Raw genomic sequence first — 8,802 nt, forward strand, 5'->3', positions numbered from 1 at the left:
CAACTAACAAGTGAAGTCTAGATGGATTTTTCCTTGGGTATTGTCTTTATCAATCGAGTTTTCCCAAAAGCTTTTTCCCAATTTTCTCTCTGTGCACCCTTAGTTTAGTTAATTAGTTTAGATAAACAAATCCCTTAATTTTTAGGCTAAATAATAAAAAAAAAGTAATTACTAGTACTCTTGGTTCCTTTGGGTTCGACAATCCAGTCTTGCTAAAGCTATACTACTGTTCGATAAGTACACTTGCCTTCATCGTGACAATAGTTAGTTTCAAGAACGATTACTTATAAATTTTTTAAAACCTGTCGCGAATATCATGTACCAAGTTTTTGGCGCCGTTTCCAGGGAACTAAGATATTAGGAACACTCGATTTTTATTACTTTAGCAATTTTACTTTTATTGCAATTTAAAATTTTCTTTTCTTTTCTAATTTCTCGTTTATTTTCTTCTGACAAGTTTTTCTAGTTTATGACAAGAAGAAACCCGTCAGGACCATTACTTTACGACAGTGAGATTGATCGCACAGTTCACAGAAACTGAAGAGAAATAAGGCGAAGCTTAAGATACACAGAGGAAGAGTAAGAGGACGATACTTCAACCACAACTGAGGAGATGGCTGAAAATCAGAAAAATCCAATACCTCTTGCGATTACTGCTAATCAGAATCCTACTCCGCGTACTATGTATGATTATGCTAAACCTTCTTTAACAGGAACTGAATCAAGCATAGTTAGGCCAGCTGTCGTTGCAAATCATTTTGAACTGAAACCTATCACAATCCAAATGATACAACAATTTGTTCAGTTTGATGGTTTACAGGACGAGGATCCCAACGCTCACTTGGCAAATTTTTTGGAACTTTGTGACATTTTTAAAATTAATGGCGTTTTTGATGATGCCATTCCCCTTCGGTTATTCCCTTTTTCATTGAGGGACAAACCTAAACAGTTATTGAACTCATTACCACGAGGGTCAATCACCACTTGGGAACAAATGACCGAAAAGTTTTTATTAAAATATTTTCTGCCAGCTAAAACTGCTAAATTACATAATGATATTTCTTCTTTTGTGCAGATGGATTTAGAAACACTCTACGATGCATGGGAGAGATAGAAGGACCTTTTGAGAAGATGCCCTTACCATGGGTTACCATTCTGGCTACAGGTTCAAACATTTCACAATGGCTTGAATCCTTCGACTAGACAGATGATTGACGCAGTTGCTGGTGGAACTATCAATAATAACACACCTGAGGATCCTTATGAATTTATAGAAGAGATGTCACCAAATAATTATCAGTGACAAGTCAGAGGACAAAGCCAACGAAAACAGCTGACATTTTTAACTTTGATTCGGTCACCATACTCTCTAATCAGGTAGAACCTTCGAATAGAAAAATTGACTGTTTTCTTGGTTCTTCACAGGTTCACCCAATAATGCAGTGTGAAGCAAGTGGAGGTGGATCAACCAATTCAAAATACCCACCCTATGGCCACAACATGGAGAACGGGAAGTTAAATTACATGAGTAATAATCCTCGATCTCAAAATAATCTTTATAGTAACACTTACAATGTAGGTTGGAGGAACCATCCAAATTTTTCATAGGGAGGCCAAGGAAATCAGAGACTACCACCACTTCCAGGCTTCCAACAAACACCTTACCAACAAGAGAAAAAGTCGAACCTTGAGAAGATACTAACAAAATTAATCTTGGTGTCAGAAACTCATTTTCAAAATACCAAGATAGCACTTAAAAATCAACAAGCGTCAATCCAAGGGCTCAAAACTCAGATTGAACAGCTCGCCAAATTGATATCTGAATGACCACAAGGTAGCCTGCCGAGTAACACTGAATCTAATCCAAGGGAACAACTCAACGCAATTACCATCCAAGATAAGGAAGGGTTAGTGGAACCTGAACCAGAATCGAGGCAAGGAATTATGGTAAGAAAAGCAGAGGTGCGGAAGACCACAGTGAAGAAACACCGGTAAGTAAAGAGTACAAACCTCATGTGTCATACCCCAATGCGACAAGGAAAGACTGCACAGACGAACAATTCGGTAAATTCCTTAAATTATTAAAGAAGTTACATATTAAATTACCGTTTATTGAAGCTCTTTCGTATATGCCAAACGCAGTCAAATTCTTAAAGGAGCTTTTAAAAAATAAGCAGAAGTTGGATGAGGCATCGCATGTGGAGCTAAATGCGGTTTGCTCAGCCATACTACAGAATAAGCTGGCCAATAAATTAAAAGATCCAGGGAGTTTTATGATTCCTTGTTTCATTGGTAGCTTAGATGTTAATAATGCTTTGGTCGATTTAGGGGCTAGCATCAATGTCATGCCTTACAAAATGTTTAAGCAACTAGGTCTTGGGAAACCGAAACAAACTAGGATGAGTATTCAACTAGCCGATAAAAAAATCAAATTTCCTAGGGGTATTATTGAAGATGTACTTATTAAAATTGACAAATTTATATTCCTAGTTGATTTTGTTGTTCTAGACATAGAGGAGGATAGTAACGTTCCTTTAATTTTAGGGAGACCCTTTTTAGCAACTGCTAGAACAATAATTGATGTTGGCACAGGTGAACTCACACTTCGTGTGGGAGGCAAAACAATCACCCTTCAAGCTCGTAATTCGAGTAACAAATTAAAAATTGAAGGTGGTTGTATAAATCATTCTATTAAAACTGACCATGTGGTGCAACCTACTTTGCAGGAAATAGGTTCGAAGAACATAGATGAGCCACGTTCAAGCACCAATAAAGGACCTATCTAAGAAGAACGAAGGGTACAAATCAAGGAGCTAGATGAATGGAAGACACATAAACTGAGAACACACGATAAAAAAAAACCACGCCATGAGAAGCTAAATTTTTCCCCAAATCAACGTAAGGTTGGAAACAAAGTGCTATTAGACGTAGCAGACCCTCGTATTACCACTTTTGAACCGAATGAAGGAATCCCTCTTACGGTATTTAGCATTTTTCCATACGGTACAGTTGAGGTAATTCATCCCAAATTCAGCACATTCAAGGTAAATAGTACTCGTATTAAATCTTATGTTGATAAAATTGATAGTAGGGATAAGGAGTGTAAACTCCTCGAACCACCATGGCCACGCAACAAGAGAGGTAAGTCGAACTTAGACTATAAATAAGCGCTTTTCGGGAGGCAACCCAAGCACTAACAGTATTGATTTCTTTAAAGTTTTAGTTTTTAACATCTAATCACTACCTGAGTCCTTGAAACACATGTTTTCTAATCCACACGGCCAGGCACACGGGCATGCCTTAGGCCGTGCTCACACAAGACGGAGGAGACCACATACCTGCTGATGCGGTAGTGCATGCTGACCTTCTTGATACAGCCAGTATGGAAACAGGGCAAAATCTTTCCCCAACACGAGATGCAATAAGTTGCCACAACCGAGCGACATGGTCGTGGGCGAGTCTGTCAAAACAACACGGGCGTGCGACACACCCGTATCTATAAACTGTGGCTGAGACTGAGAATTTAGCACGGGCGTGCGACATGCATGTGCCTACCACCCGTGCTCAAGACTGATAAAGCAACACGGGCATGCACATTTAAACATGGGCATGGGAGAAGCGAACGAAGTAGGACACAGCCATGCGACACGACCGTGTGCACCAACACGCCCATAGAGCACGGGCGTGTGACGAATTTCAGATGCGCCCAAATTTAAAAATTGCGAAACACACGGGCCAAAATTAGGGCACACGGGCGTGCCCCACGGCTGTGTACCCCAAAATCTATATAAACCCCTCACTATTCATCATCCCCCTCCCCAAAATCCCTAACCCTAGCCGCCACAACTTCTTCACACGCCCTCCCTGCCACGCCCGTGCACCGACCACAGCACCACCCTCAACAACTCAAGCTTTTCCCTCTTGCATTTGTCTACTCTTTTCTCTCTATTCTCTTCAAATCTTTTACTTATTTCATGATTTTTTATTGTTTTATTTGACTATTTTGGGTAAATATTTATGGTTATAATGATAGTAATACTTATGCTCTTTGTTAGAAATTTGCCATTTTAGTCAATGCAAGTCAATGTATTATGCTACATTCATCCATTTTTCTTGTTTACATGGATTTCATGCTTACCCACACCATATTTCATATTATCAAACCCACATGCATTCATTCACTAGATATTCCATTTAGCACTATTCCCATGTTCCTATTATTAATAATGATTTCCATTAGGATTTAATTACTTTTCATCTTACCTGTTACCTGTGATGCCCATGAAGTATTCTTCTTTAATGTTAACATACTTGCATACCTCTCCATTCCATTCTTGGGGAGTATTGTTTTAACTTCGAATTTTCGTTGCAGGTATACCATGTCAACCTCATGTGGAAAAAAGACCGCCGTCCCCACTTCAAAGAAGAGGAAAGGAGCAACGTCATCCTCGGGTCCTACCATTGAGATTCGCCACCCTTTCCTTCAGTTCCCTTTAGGGCCCTAGGAAGAACTCTTTCAGATACTTTGGGTCCGGCCCTTAGGCGTGGGCCACTGCATTGACTGGGCCGCACTTGAACAAGTCTAACTGGCTGACGCAGTCCAAGCTCTTCTGACGACTGACCCGTGGGAGCTCTTTTTTGGGATCATCGAGCCGACGTACCTCGAGCTCACCCTAGAACTTTGTTTGACCTTTCACTTCCAAACCATTATGATGGAGTTTGATGATCCAGGAATGGTCTAGTTCTTCCTCGGTGGTTTGGTTTCCGGTTGAGCGTACTTGAGTTCAGAATTGCACTAGGGCTGTATACGGAGGAGTTCATGGACGACAACGAGATCGACACCCTTCATTGCCATATCTACTATTCTCTTTGAAGTGTTGGAGAGCTTTAGTCCCTGACTCAGCCACCTATGACCCCAGCCGCTCTAAGGCATCAGCTCTCGCCCCGTCCTTGAGATACCTGCACGCTATCCTTGCTCACACCCTAACAGGACAGCGGGAGAGCACCGACGTCGTCAACACTCACGACGCCTACTTTTTATGGAGTATGACGAATGTGCATGTCTTTGACCTTGCCTATTTCATTGCCATCACCATCCGCCATCAGATAGAGCGGCATAAGAGATGAGTCATCTCCATTGGCCCCTATGTCACTAGACTGGCACGGTACTTCGGGCTCCTCAACACAGCAGCACAATCATCCTCCCTCACTCTCATCGGTCAGATGTCCCCACAGGGCATCTCGAGTATGCTACTTATGAGGATGATCAAAAAATAACATGGAACCTACCCTCCTCAGTATCACCTCGTCCAGTCCACCGAGGAGAAGGACCCAGAGAACATTACTGATGATGTCCCTCCACGTCATGAGGACCCACCATTTCAGTTGCCACCCATCCATCGTCCAGTTCATGCGGCGGCTTCATACTCTGACATCTTTGAGCGTCTTACTAGATTTGAGTAGCAGTGTTTTCAGTGCTTTGATCACATTGATGCTACTCTTTATCAGATTTTTCAGCACCTTCACATCTCATCGCCACCCTCACCTCGCGAACCATCTGGCGATGACGATGTTTAAGAACTTTTTTTATCATTTTTATTTTTATTTTTATCTTTATTTATCTTCTTTAAGTACTTTTTTATTATTTTCCTTTAATATTATTTCATTTTAAGTTTTATAATTTTTATTAAATAATTTATAGTTTCGGCTATTCCTTTACGAGTAATTATGCCTCTTTATATTTTCTAAAGAATTCTTGATGTTATCACAACTATAAAGAGCTCCAAAGCTCATCATTACCTAGGAACTCGAACCTCCACTGGCAAAGGTTCTCCATGACTGCCATGTCCTGCTCGACCACGACCATAGCTACTACCAGATATAATATTCTTTTGGCACAAGACTTATGGCCTAATGAACCTCTACCACCACCGGAGTATCCTCCTCCACTCTTATCAAGGCCTTGGCTGATTATTCTCCATAACTCCAATTCAAGGAATCCATTCATCATTCAGGAAGTTTCACTTCTGTCTCTATCTTATGATGTTATATCTATACCGTCGTAAATCTAACTTTGTACATTGAAGGCAATGTACATCTTAAGTGTGGGGGGTCTTTTATATCACTATCAGAAAATTCCCTGAATTTTGTCATGTTCTCGAATAATCTTTTCATATCATTATTAGAATGAATTTTGATTAATTTATGATTTCTATTAATATGTCTTGAATTAAAACATAGGCATTTATGCATTGACTATTCAAACTTTAAGGAATTAGAGAATCAAGCATGATAAAGTTGATTTTTGAGAATTAAAAATTTTTAGGTTGTTTCCCCAAGTTTAGGTATTATCTTGAGTTAAAATTCACAGGTTTAAACATAAAAAAGCCATGATTTTTGTGAGATCTTGAACCTGTAGAGCATTTATTATTTCTTTCATGCTCACTTTTATTGTTGCTTTGAGCGCGTCAACATTGAATTGTCATTCTAGAACTTGCCTGATTATGCATGTCAAGACCACTTCTTTGATTTGATATGTCGAGATGATAAAGACACTTAGCTTTAACCTACTCATGCCAAAAAAGCCTACCTTCATAATTAATCCTTAGTGAATCCCTTTGTGCCTAACAAACCATCTATTAATTTACCCTCAATATTACCTATAACCCATTATTGTTGAAATCCTCTAAACTAATTTGATCCCTATTTTTGTCGAGATTTGATTTGAATAAATTGCTTAGCTATATTTTATTTTTATAGATTGCCTAAGTTATTTGACTTGTTTTAAAAATATATATAATACATATATATATATATATATATATATATTAGTAGTTATTCATCATTTTTTAAGCTTAAGTGTTAATTAAAGCTCACTTGTATTCAATTAATAATTAGTTATTTTTCTAGTTAGGTAAATTTTCAATTCAATCTCGATTCTAACCTTTTCTTTCAGCTTGTGACTACACCCCCTAACCAGAGCCACGTTACAACCCTCTAAAGACCTTTTGATTGACATATCATCTCAATACATAATGGTGGAGATTTGATTTTCATGCAAGCCTATGGTAATAACGTTTCATATTGAATAATGAGTGCTTCATTTATTGTATTTAAACACCTCAAATGATTTGAGTGAATCTTTAGTGAAGATGTTAAACTTTGTGATATTTTGAATCAAAGGTAATCACTTAAATGAGGGGAGACACCTATGCTTTCATGATAAAATGCTCAACTTGGAATGTTTGAAACTTTGATGTTCTTCTAGTTGAATTCTCAATGTATGGCTACTTATGGTTTATTTTGAGATATTATCGATAGGAATTATAAGTTGAGAAGAGTTTATTTTGATTGTAAGTTGAGGATTTTGCTTGAGGACAAGCAAACGCTTAAGTGTGGGGGTATTTGATAAACCGTAATTTATACATATTTTTATCCCATGCTTAGCATATTTATGGATGATTTCTCCTTAGATTTGGTGAATTCGATGCTCCTAATCCTTTAATATCATGTTTTATACTTAGGTGAGCATAGAAGAGTAAAAAGAGCGAGAAAGGGGTCGAAAACGAAAGAAATGGACCAACAAGGGAAATCAACACGGCCTGGACTTCCTCACACGGGTAAGCCACACGGTCGTGTCCATTTGGCAGGATTGAAGCATGACTTACACGGGTAGACCACACGCCCGTGCCTATTTAACAGTCTTGACCACGATCTGAAGCAAACGCACACGGGCGTGTCCCTGTCGAGCCCAAGTATAGTCCTATTCGGAAAAGGCCACTTTTGAGGGCTCTTAGGCATTCTAAAGCCTATTTAAACACATGAGGAGGTACTTAGGAGGGGACACGGAGTAGGAGTCAAGGAATTACTGAAGGAAAGCCGATTGATCCATCTCAGAAGCCGGATTCATCGTCAAGACTGAAGATCTCCCTTCAATTTCCTTCAGGAGTTTTGGGTTTTCTTTATGTTTTATTATCTTCATTCTTTTGAGATGTTTTCTTTCATAATTGTTAACTAAAACCCCTAAATACCTAAGGGAAATGAAACCTAAGACGGATCTTGTTATTATTATCTGATTTGTATGATAAATATTTGACTTGTTCTTAATTATGTGTTCTTAATTCTTGTTTTAATATTCCAGGATATTGATTCAAGTTTATGCGCTTATTCAGAGGAGTAAAAGTCCCTGTCTAAGAGTAAATTTTTCATAACTAAGCGAAGTTGATTGCACGCCTAGAGATAGGGTGACAAGATTTTACCGGATTAGGGTGAAACCTAATAAGGGAGTCCATAGATCCAGTTAATGCAACACTAGGGTGTTAATGAGAAAGAGATTTCAATTAATCAACCTAGGGTTAGACGTTATTAGTCTCGAGAGAGATAATAATATAACTTAGGGATTTCTACGGATCAAGTCAAATGAATAAATTGTCTGATTCAGGGTCAAATAACAAGTGAAGTCTAGGTGGATTTTTTCTTGGGTATTGTCTTCATCAATCGAGTTTTCCTAAAAGCTTTTCCCCAATTTTCTCTCTGTGCACCCTTAGTTTAGTTAATTAGTTTAGATAAACAAATCCCTTAATTTTTAGGCTAGATAATAAAAAGAAAGTAATTACTAGTACTCTTGATTCCTTTGGGTTCGACAATCCGGTCTTGCTAAAGCTATACTATTGTTCGACAGGTACACTTGCCTTCACCGTGATAATAGTTAGTTTCAAGAACGATTAATTATAAATATTTTAAAACCTGTCGAGAATATCGCATACCAGGGGCTATTTTTCAAAATGGTTGAAAGTCTAAGGT

The 8,802-nt window shown here is 38.5% G+C and overlaps 1 non-coding gene across 1 annotated transcript; it reads right to left on the reverse strand.

The window, feature by feature from the left end:
* Nucleotides 1-1,043: 1,043 nt before the first annotated feature.
* Nucleotides 1,044-1,149, reverse strand: LOC128282307 (small nucleolar RNA R71). The gene has a single exon (XR_008272534.1). It is a non-coding gene; the product is annotated as a small nucleolar RNA R71 (small nucleolar RNA).
* Nucleotides 1,150-8,802: the final 7,653 nt, after the last annotated feature.

The sequence above is a fragment of the Gossypium arboreum genome, chromosome 1, assembly GCF_025698485.1.
Source record: "Gossypium arboreum isolate Shixiya-1 chromosome 1, ASM2569848v2, whole genome shotgun sequence".
Taxonomy (NCBI): Eukaryota; Viridiplantae; Streptophyta; class Magnoliopsida; order Malvales; family Malvaceae; genus Gossypium; species Gossypium arboreum.